An 11,597-nucleotide genomic window follows, 5' to 3' on the forward strand; every position below is an offset into this window, starting at 1 on the left:
ACCCTGCCTTCCTGAGATCCCTTCCCTTATCTCTGTGGCTGGGCTTCCTGCAGAGCCGGGGAGAGGAAAATGATGAGGGGATGTTGAGACCAGCACTCTGGGCTTTCCAACCTGCCTCCTGACCTCAGCCTGCCTCCCCAGACAGTGACGGCCTGGTTAAAGAGGTTAAGGCCACCCAGCCAGTCCTGTCCAGCCCCTCTGGCCATTCCTGCACCCAGCCCCCAACCCCCATCCCATCACTCCCCCTTCCCCTTCCTCCCTCGCCTGCTCTTTCTTTGGTTTGCATCTCTCACCTTCCCTGTTAGCTTCCCTGCCGCAATCTGACCAAGGGTTCTCTCCATCTCTGTTTTTTTTTTTTTTCCCATCCCCTTTAAGCACCCTTCTCCCCTTTCCCTGAGGAGTTTTCCTTCCCTCCTGTGTATTCATGTCTTGATGGCCTGTTTGCCTTGCACAACAATAGTGGCTTAGCTCAGGGGTTGGTTGTGAGACAGGGCCAGGCTTCATCATAAGAGCTGGACATTTGTCCCCAGCTCTCTCTGCCCTTGGCCTCCTCCAGCTGCCCAAGGGCTCAAGCCCAGCGCCCAGCTCGGGGACATCTGGGCAGGCCCAGAGTGTATCCTGCACATCCGTCACCCTCACATACCTCCTTGCCAGCAAAGCTGCTTCTCTCAGGCAGCAGCTTGCCTAAGTATTTTGCCTATATAATTGCATACATTCATATTTGTGGACGTGATCCCTGTTTAAGGACTATGGATTGAGGCATGTGTTTGTGCATGCTCCCAACCTATTCAGTGGTCTCCTTGAACCCTTGTTCCCCTCTAGGAGACAGCCAGAAACCTCAAGATGTCCCCTCTCCAGTTTCCAGAGCCGCTGGCTCCCCCCAGGCATGCTGGGTAGTGAATGAGAAGCTGCTGACTTCCCAGGATGTGGGCCCCTCCCCCTGCCTAGTGGCGGTTGCTTCCGTTGGGGTTTCCAGGGCAGCCGTGTTCTGACAGTTGGCTGGGGCCACACCCACTCCTCCCATAGACTTCTGGGTGCTGAGCACTCCAGGAAGGGCTTCTGCATGTCCCAGCCCAGGTCTCCTATTCAGACCAATGTGTTTTGCCACCACTGAGTCCAGGGAACTACTTTTGTGCCTTCCTGGGATGCTGGTTGCTTGTGGCACCCTGGGCATTGGGCAAGGAGGGGCATGAGCAGCACCTTGGCTGGGACTCCAGGGTCCTGTGCAAGCTCTTGCCTTTGCCCAGAAATCACCCTCACTCCAGATGTCTGGCGTCCCATCCTTAAAGAGTTCTTCTCTGCAGGAAGGAGTAGCCCCTATGAAGCTACCAGTTCTTTGTGGGAAAGACCCACATCAAGTGGCCTGCCCTCTTTTATTCCTTAATGGGAGTTGTCAGGGCCCTTGAGACAAGTGGCCTCAGGCTGAGTGGGAGGGGGAAAGAGTCCTAGAAGAGGAACAAGCCTGGTGCACCCCAGCAGCCTGGAAGGGCGGGGCAAAGAAACACCCCCAATTTCCCAAGTGCCAACTACAAGCAGCCTCCTGCTCAGGCTGGAGATGTGCTTGCCTCCAGGTTTAGGTTTAGAGACTGGGCCACAGGGCTGTAGCTGCGGGTGGGCTCCTAAGACTGAGGGAACATCCGATTCTCCTGTGTGCCCTCCTGCAGACCCTCCCGGCAACATTTCCCAGAAGCCATAACATGTCCCTGCAGTGCAGGCATTTCAAGTCCAGATCAGGACTGATCAGGCAGTGCCTGGGGAGGAAGGTAGGTGGTAGGGCTGAGCCAAGAGTCCCCCAGATCAGCACTCTGGTTTCTTTCCTGCCTCCATGATCCATTTCCTGACGTGAATGGCTGCTGCCTGGGATGGTGGGAGGTGGGAAGGAATGACATCACTTACGAGGAAGTCTAGAGTGGGGGAGTGGGAACTCACCTGTGCCTCAGTTTCCCCAAGAGCAACTCCTGGCATCTTCACTTACCTCTTACCCTTTCTGGAGGAGATGTCTCTTCTCCTTGTAGGCCCTGCAAGTAAGAGGCGTATACACGGTGAAACCAGCTGCTCACTGCTGGGCCTCCCTGCTCACTGCAGCCCCACACTCAGGTAGCTCACACTGACTCTCCCTGCTGTCTTGGTCTCCCTACTTTTAGTTTCCATACCTGCCCCTGACTACAGCTTCTCTCCTTCTGTTGAGACATTCTCTCCATAGCTTTCCAATAAACACTGGTTCCAGGAGTGTGAATGATGGTGCATGCCATCCTTAGCGCAGCTGGGTGCGCTTCACCTATCATCCAGGAACCCAGCTGTGCCCTGCAAATCATCTTTGCCACGTGCACCGTGGAGTGGGAAAAAGAAACACTGTCCTCCTTCTCACTCCTCTTTTTCCCCCCTCCAAGTTCAGGCTGTATTTTCACTTGTACCATTCTGCCTCTCATCATCTACTTTTTCTTCTGTTCACAGAGATTGGACTCCAAGTCAAGGAAGGAGCCACAGGACTCCCAAGAGAGGTCCCACCTGGCTCTGCAAGTACATTGTTCAGCAACTGAGAGGACAAAGGAGAGAGTCTTGCTTCACCCACACGATTGAGGTTCCAGAGTCTTCCAACAGCTCCCTACCCCAAAACTTTTCCATGGACCATAACCAAGGGGGCTCATAGCACCTGTCTCTTGTCTGTTTTCTCTTGCCCCTTGGTCCTCAACTGGAAATGGTAATTAGTTGGCTCCACATCAGACAATATCTGGTCCCTGAGATATGGTCTTGAGATGTTGTACTTTATATCCCCACCCTACCTTCCACACGAATTCTGGGCCAATTCCCAGAGAGATCCTGCTCACCAGCTTCTTGGTACAAAACACTAGTCCTGGGATGCTACATTCATGATATGTACTCAAGGCCAACCCCCATAGTTACTTGTCTCTCAATCCCATTGTCTCCATTGCTCTCTTAGTTTGTGCTTCTGGAGGGCAGGGCACTGTTTCTCATGCATTTCTGCATCCCTGATGCTTAGCTCAGAACTAAGCACACATACTCAGTACAAGGTTTTTAGAATAAAGTAATTCCAAAATGATGTAAACAAGTTGTGAATTTCTTTTGTGAAAGTAGAGATGAAGGAGGTGGAAGAAAGTTTGGGGGAGATACTGATGTGCTCAGGAAGCAAGGCAAGGGAGATGAGGAGACAGTAGGACAGTCACACCTGTGTTCAGATGGGTATGTGGGGGCCACAGTTGCCAAATGGAGCAGAAATGTCAAGCCTCGACCTCAAAGGAGACCAATCTTGAGAACATTCATGAATTTCACATTCAGGGTCTATGATATAGATCCTGAAGCAATGTACCATGAGTGGTAGTTGCTGCTAAAACATGGGAAAAGAGAAATACCATCAGACTATGATCAAAGAGAATTTCTATCTCTGCTTCCATTAGGCTCTAGGAAGTGTAGAAACAGAACTGAGGCTTAAAATATTGATGAACCTACTGTCTGCATGCACCTTCATGCCACATTCTTCTGCATCACTTTGGTGAAAAGAGTTAGATTTGGGCTAGGTGCCCAATTATGGTTCCAGAAGACAGACCTCCTAAAAGTTGTTTCTGGGTTTTCAGCTGCACAAGTTAATGGGGGAGTCTGAAATGAGAGAGAATGAGCCAATGCAGGGAGCAAGTCTGTATGTACTCTCACACATGTGTGTGGTTTGAGTTGGCTTGTGCCAGCATGTCAGAATGCTCTCTACATACACAGTTGCAGCCACAAGGTTAATATATACTGCCTGCCCCACTAGGAATGGTTAGTGATTCTCAGTGTTAGTAGTGGCTAAACAGAGTGGTGTTGTCAAAAATGTTAACTGTAAACCTAAGGAAGAAGGGAAAGCAAGTTGAGATGGGCAAGCACTGACTGCCAAGGAGAGTTACTCAGGTTTGCAGACTCTACCTGTTCCACATCTTCTAAGTGGCTCCCTCTATCCTCATTGATGTTGCTTGGATGCAGACCATTAAGCTCTTCTTTAAGACCTGTAAACCCTCCTCTGTCTTCCTTCAGGCTGTATCCAGGCTGGTCTTTGCAGAACTTGAAAATAGTCACTAACTCACCTAAATAAAATCAGTGACTTTCTACCACATTGGCTCACTGGTGTGCTAGTACATATGTTATCTCAGTTTATCCCTCTGCCCTCCCTGTTGGAGCCTCCTGGGAGACTCCTGGGTCCCAGCTCCTGTGTTCAGTGCTCCCCAAACTCATCTCAAGGACACCATGCCTTTTTGCTGCTCCTCACCCCCAGTCACCTTGTGGACTCCTATTCATCACTCAAGGCTCAGCCTGCATCTCCTCCTTCCTCTGAGGATGGCTGGATTTTGTGTGTCATCTTGGTCAGTTACTCAATTCTACACAAAGTGTTACCGTGAGGATGTTGCAGATATCATTAGCATTTACAATAAGTTTAGTTTACATTATCTGGGTGAACCTCATCTAATAAACTGAAGGTCCTTAGCAGTAAAATGAGTTTTTCTCTGGAAGAAGAAATTCTGTGAACCTGCTGAGTCAGCTCCTGCCTGTGAATTTCTAGCTTTATGACTTGTTCTACAAATTTGGGTTTTATCCAGCCAGATCTCCCATAACTGTGTAAGTTAATTCCTTGAAATAAATCTACCCCCAGTATTTATCTATCTATTATCTATCTATCTATCTATCTATCTATCTATCTATCTATTATCTATCTATCTACATACCTATCTAGCTATCACCTATCTATCTTACTGGCTCTGTCTCTCTGGAGAACTGTAACTAATATTCTGTCATTTGACTCACTGGGAAAAGCATCATGAGTATTTGTCACATATGACTATTAAATGACTGATTTATTCTATTTTTGAAAATAAATTATCAGCAACAAGATCCTGCCTTGTACATGTTAATATTCCATAAGCCTGCCAGTGTCTGCCTATCTGACCCATCCAAAGATGGCATCCTTCTCTCTCAGTCTGCCTCTGAGCATGTCTAATGGCAGGTGGGATGTTTTTCCTGTCAATCACAACGGAATTCCTCCCCTTGTCAGAGTTGTACAAGGACCCTTGGGTCTCAGGAACCCCCAAAGTACTGCAAGGACCCTGTAGGTGATTTCACAGGAGACAATGTTGTTTCTTCAGTGGGCTCAGGGCCCCTTAGAGGAGAAGAACTACTGTTTTCGCCATGTTTGAAGCTTTCCCTGTGCCGAGAGTCCAGCCTCTCTGGTGAGCCACACAGCTCTCCCTCTCTGAGGGCCCCTCATCTCTGTCTCCGCTGAGGCACCTCCACTCTGAAGGTAAGACCTACTGATATTGGTCTCTCAACTCTCTGTGAGAAGGTCTTTATCTTCTGATCAGTTAAGATAGTTCCTCCCTGTCGTGATCTCTTCTATGGTTTGGGCTTTTACAAACAAAATGGTTTTTAAGTAGTTCCCTGAAAACAAAACTCCAAATGCCTAAATATCAAACACAAATCGCTTAATAAACTGTGCTCACATAGATAATTATCTATCCATGTGTTCACTGAAATTTCCATAACTTTCTAGATTGATAGCTGTCAAAATGGTAGTGAAATCAAGGAGATTTTCAGTGCAATTCATTTGCCATATTTATAAGTGTTTTATGATAATCATATATCATTTTTGTGACAGGCAGAGTTAGACAGTGAGAGAGAGAGAGAGACAGAGAGAAAGGTCTTCCTTCCGTTGGTTCACCCCCCAAATGGCCGCCACAGCTGGTGTGCTGTGGCCTGCGTGCTGTGCTGATCTGAAGCCAGGAGCCAGGTGCTTCCTCCTGGTCTCCCATGCGGGTGCAGGGCCCAAGCACTTGGGCCATCCTCCTCCACTGCCTTCCTGGGCCACAGCAGAGAGCTGGACTGGAAGAGGAGCAACCGGGACAGAATCTGGCACCCCAACCAGGACTAGAACCCAGGTACTTGCGCCGCAGGCAGAGGATTAGCCAAGAGAGCCATGGTGCCAGCCTCATATATCACTTTAATAATATAAGAAACTCATTAAAGAAGAAGGTTTCTGAGGGTCAGAAGCAATTTCTAGAGCCCAAACCCTCAGAGGCACATTTCCTCTTCGCTACTTCCTTACTTGCTCTATGACATCTAAACCTCAGTTTGTTGATGTGTTAAAATTGGATAATATCCCATCTTTGTCTTCTAAAACAAATGAACTAATAAGTATAAAGCTCTCAGCACATCCTAGTTCACAGAATTTCTTCAGATACAGTCACAGCTCTTTGCCGTGTTGACTGCGAGCTGCAGGACCAGCTCATGTCTCTTTCCTCCTCTATCTCCATCATCTGGAAGTGCCTGGATCATAGCAGAAAATTGAAAATTGCTTGTTGAGTGAGTGATCAAATGAAGACACTCTCTAATCCACATCTCAATCCCTAGAGCTGTCATTCAAAAAATTACATCACTCTGTGCACTGAACATCGTCACCTGAAGTCCCTTCTGGATGGGGAAGATGCATGTGTATTCTCACAAACAGTTTATGTTGGCCTTGCCATGTATGACCAAGTGCAGAGGGACCCCTAAAGGACCAGAGAGATTGTTTCACACCACTTGCTGTAAGCCCAACCACCCACAAGTTCCATGCTCATTTCAATGTCTTGATGGCGTCTTAATTATCTGAGCACACACATCATATCTCTACTTATTGCTCTGGCTCTGTGGCAAGTTGACTCATAAATTAGCCATGAGGGTATCTGCTCAAAACTTGGCATCAGTTCTAACGAAGAAGGGAGAGACCCTAGATGAACACTGGAAAGTTGACTAAGGCCTAGAAACCAGCACTACGCAGTATCCCCAATCCCTGCCTGAGTGGTCTATTCCATCTAGCAGAGGCATAGGTTCTGCTCTACATTTCTGGGAAAGCGAGTCTGTATTATCTATTGCTTCATAACAAATGATCAGAAATGCTGCAGGAAAACACTCATAGAAGTTCTCATGTTTTCAGTGGGCAGGACTTGGCCCACCACTTAGCAGGTCTGCTGGCTTAGGATGTCAAGGTGCTGGCCAGAGTTCACCTCCTGGATAAGTGTGGCTTCAGATCATTGTTAGTTCCTTGCCACATGAGTCTTTGTTAAGAGGCTCGGCCCTTCAGAGCCTGTAAGGGAAATAGTCAGCAGAGACTGCTAGCAAGACAGAAGATACAATATTACGTAACAATGTCAGGGAATTAACATCTCATCGCCTGCACCATATTCCAATGGTTAGAGATAAGCCACAGGTCTTGTCCACATTCATGGGGTGGGTGTTATACAAGGGCATGAATGCCTGGAGTTGAAAACTTTTGAGGAGAAGACACGTAAGAACAGCCCCAAAGGACTCAGATGTTTTGAGTTGGTAGAGTTGAAAATGAATTTTGGAGAGTAGGCAAAATCTGAAATCATGATTTGGACATAAAGCAGAAACCATAAAGCTGAAAAATATAGCATTCATTCATCAAGACCTTGCCAGTTTATTAACAGCCAGGTGGTAGGTGATACCAAGATGAAAAAGACACATAGCTTCTTACGCCTTTGGAAGGGTGGTAATGCACCACTGCTTCAGACAAAAGAAACTTCAGCAGTGGGCACGAAGCAACAGGACACCATAACAAGTAGTTAAGTAGAGGTTCACAGTTTACAAAGGCCTCTTCAAGAATAGGAGAAAACAGGTAAGAGAGGCAGTGCTAAGTCTTTTAACAAGGAGGTTGGTGCTCTACTACTAATCATGAACTGAGATTCAACATTTCTCTCAACTATTAATAAAGGCAGTAAAGCACATATTAGCACTGGCTGAAGTTTGCCAATAGGGATCATAGGTAGGTTTCTATCACTACAGTTTCTATATTCATCCCTTCACACCATGATGGCAATTTGCCTAGTACTAGAGTTTATTATTATTCATTATTCATAAAGAGCACATATCTTGTTCTTTTATACTTTGCAATTATATTGATAACCATATTTGAATATATTTGATTGACTTCAATGTCATCTTTTTATATATTTATGTATTTGAAAGAGTTACAGAGAGAGAGAGAGAGTGAGAGAGAGAGAGAGACAGTGAGAGACAGAGAGAGATCTTCCATTCACTGCTTTACTCCCCAAATGGCCACAACAACCTGAACTAAGTTGATTCAGAGCCAGGAGCCAACAGCTTCTTCCGGGTCTCCCACGTGGGTGCAGAGGCCCAAGCACTTGGGCCACCTTTCACTGCTTTCCCAGGCACATTCACAGGGAGCTGGATGGGAAGTGTAACGTCTGAGACTGGAACTGGCACTCATACGGCATACCAGCACTGCAGGTTGGGGCTTTAACCTGCTGTGCCCCAGCACTGGCCCCAAACATTTGCTTGATGTGCTCAGATATACTGTGAAAGGTACACAGTCTCCACCAGAGTGAGGCACTAGGATATCAAGAATAGTGACAGGCTTCAGCTGAGAGCACTGAGCCCCACAGATATGTCAAGGAGAGAACAAGTAAACGGAGGTGTGGGTATGGAAGTCAGAGCAGTCCACCCAGGGCAAGACTCTGCTTTGCCTTCTCAGAGTTCCGTGGAAAAAGTTGCAGCTTGGGGGAAGCAAAGAAGTTTAGAGAGGTTAATTGCTGATAGACTCTGGACTTGAATGCAGTTTGTGCTTCCCCTACAGTTTTATCTTAACACACTTCAGACCTATGAAAAATTACAATAATAGAGCAATGAATACTATACAGGCATAGCTCTTTCTATTGTGCTTCATTTTATTACATCTCACAGACGAGTGCATCATTAAAGGTTTGTGGTAACCTTATGTGGAGCAATTCTGTTGTTGCTGTTTTTCCCAACAGTTCAGATGATTGTATTTTCAAAGCAATATTTTAAAATTAAGCTACCATGTTTGTTTCTTTTATACATAATGCTATTGCTCACTCCATAGACTAGCTTTTACACACACTGAGAAACCAGGAAAGTGGTATGAGTAACTTCATTGTGATACTCATTTTATTGCAGTGGTCTGGAACTTGGAACAAAACCCACAGTATCTCTGAGGTTTGCCTGGACAAGTTCCACCGAGATTTCCTGGTGGTTGATGTGTTGCCTTCCCTTGCATGTGCTCTCTCTCCCTCTTCCCTGATTAAGTATAAGGTCCATATTCTCATATCCTCAAATGTCCCAATGTCTTTTATCTGCTTTTTCAACATCTTCACTATATCCATGTTGAGTCTGCTTGGATCTCGCATTCTGCCCTTTCATCCTTTATCCTTTATCTGTAGAAGGTGATGTCTTTTTTTTTTTTTTTTTTGACAGGCAGAGTTAGACAGTGAGAGAGAGAGAGAGAGAGAGAGAGAAAGGTCTTTCTTCTGTTGGTTCACCCCCGAAATGGCCGCCACAGCTGGTGTGCTGCGGCCTGCATGCTGCGTTGATCTGAAGCCAGGAGCCAGGTGCTTCCTCCTGGTCTCCCATGCGGGTGCAGGGCCCAAGCACTTGGGCCATCCTCCACTGCCTTCCCGGGCCACAGCAGAGAGCTGGACTGGAAGAGGGGCAACCGGGACAGTATCTGGCACCCCAACTGGGACTAGAACCCAGGGTACCGGTGCCACAGGCGGAGGATTAGCCTAGTGAGACGCGGTGCCGGCCATAGAAGATGATGTCTTTCAAGTCCAGAGGCCTCAGACCCAGAGTCACTCACTCCTCACCTCTTACATTCTGCTCATCACCATTCCCTGCATCTGTCTCCTGTTGTTTCTTCTGCCCTTCCCAGAAGCTTAGCCCATCCCATCCCGCCCTCTGGACGTCACAATCTACCCTTAGCAAATGTCTATATTCTCACTTCCTTCCTAGAATATTTGCTTTGATATCTAGATCTATAATCTAATCAAGGAATCTGACTTGCTTATCTCTCGAGCATCTGTTAACAGAAACTTGAGTTCGATAAGTAGCTCTCGAATAAATTACTCTTAGATCTTTGTAGTTCAACATTTCTTAACATCAAGATTAATGTAAATAATAAGTGTCATATAGGGTTGTCAACAAGCAAAAGACATATAGAAATGCTTTAGAAATAAAAGGGCAGGTTGCTATAGTTCTAACAATTCTAACTTATTTTTGAAAGGCAGAGTTACACAGAGAGAGGGAGCAACAGAGAGAGAGAGAGAGAAAGGGAGGGAGGGAGGGAAGGATATCTTACATCCCCTAGTTCATTCCCCAAATAGTCACAATGGCTGAGGTTGGACCAGGCCAAAGCCAGGAGCCAGGAGCTTCATTTGAGTCACCCATGTGGTTGCAGCAGCCCAGGGTCTTAGGCCATCTTCTTCTGCTTTCCCAGGCACATTAGCAGGGAGCTGGATTGGAATTGGAGCAGCCAGGAATCGAACCAGCACCCATATGTGATGTCAGTGTTGCAGGTGGTAGCCTAACCCACTACTACACAATGCTGACCCCAAATTCTAATTTTCATTTGTAGAGTTGAAGACAAGTTTCAAGTTTTATTCACCTTTTCATCTTCAGCACTTGGTACAGTCCTTGGCTCCTGGGCTGGCTTCACTGTTGTCACTGGATGATTGTACTCATGCATGCTTGTCTATGATTGCAAGACTGTTTTCCATGGCAGCCTCTATCGTTGGAACTCATTTTCTTCAGTAATGTGAATGTGGTGTATCCACAGTATTCAATTGCTTATTTTAGATTTCACTTAGAACGTAAACTTTAGTAATATTTTTCTAAGCTATTCACTTTCACAGTGCAATGAAAATTGACTGGAGATAAGTAATAATCTGTGTTTTATTTTGGTCACTTTTTTTTTTTTTTTTAAAAAAGGAAACCTAAACCAGATCTGATAGATGATTTAAAGATACAGAATTTATTATTGGTTCTTTCCCCTTTTCAGTTCTCCTTTGTAAAAACATCTGTCATTACGCAAAATGTCTAGATGTTTTATCAGTTTACTTATCGATTTATGGTTGTCAGTTCAGGCCAGCACTTCATTCCGGTTAGGCCAGTGTTACAGACACTCATCTTTGCATGGATGTATCTACCATGTCTGATGTTAGAATCCCAATAGTCTGGGGCTGGCGCTGTGGCACAGCAGATTAAAACCCTGGCCTGAAGCACCAACATCCCATATGGGTGCCGGTTCAAGACCCAGCTGATCTGCTTCTGATACAGCTCTCTGCTCAGTAGAAGATGGTTCAAGTCCTTGGGCCCCTGCACCCACGTAGGAGACTTGGAAGCAGCTCCTGGCTCCTGGCTTCAGATAAGTGCAGCTCCGGCTGTTGCGGCCATCTGGAGAGTGAATCAGCGGATGGAATACTCTCTCTCTCTCTCTCCCTCTCTCCCTCTCTTTCTCTCTCTGTGTAACTCTGACTTTCAAATAAATAAATAAATAAATCTAAAAAAAAAAAGGAATCCCAATAGTCTGATATTTTGCTAAGTGGGTAGGGCAGAGGGAAGAGAACTGACGTGTGTACTGATGTGTGTGCAGCACCTTCCGCACAGAATCGCTTTTGTTCTCACTTTGGTTCACAGAACCGCTCTGGTGCAGCGTGAGCTGTTGCTGGCTTGATAGGTGAGGCAGCGAGGCTCCAAGGCGAAGACCCTCCCCAGGATCCCGCGGTTCAGAGGACGCGCTCGTT

The 11,597-nt window shown here is 46.4% G+C and overlaps 1 long non-coding RNA gene across 1 annotated transcript; it reads left to right on the forward strand.

Moving 5' to 3' along the window:
* The first annotated feature begins 836 nt into the window (after positions 1–836).
* LOC108178845 (uncharacterized) lies at positions 837–3,067 on the forward strand. Its single transcript, XR_007910606.2, has 2 exons — positions 837–1,763; positions 2,455–3,067. It is a non-coding gene; the product is annotated as an uncharacterized lncRNA (long non-coding RNA).
* The last annotated feature ends 8,530 nt before the right edge of the window (positions 3,068–11,597 follow it).

Source organism: Oryctolagus cuniculus, chromosome 12, assembly GCF_964237555.1.
Source record: "Oryctolagus cuniculus chromosome 12, mOryCun1.1, whole genome shotgun sequence".
In the NCBI taxonomy this organism is placed as follows: Eukaryota; Metazoa; Chordata; class Mammalia; order Lagomorpha; family Leporidae; genus Oryctolagus; species Oryctolagus cuniculus.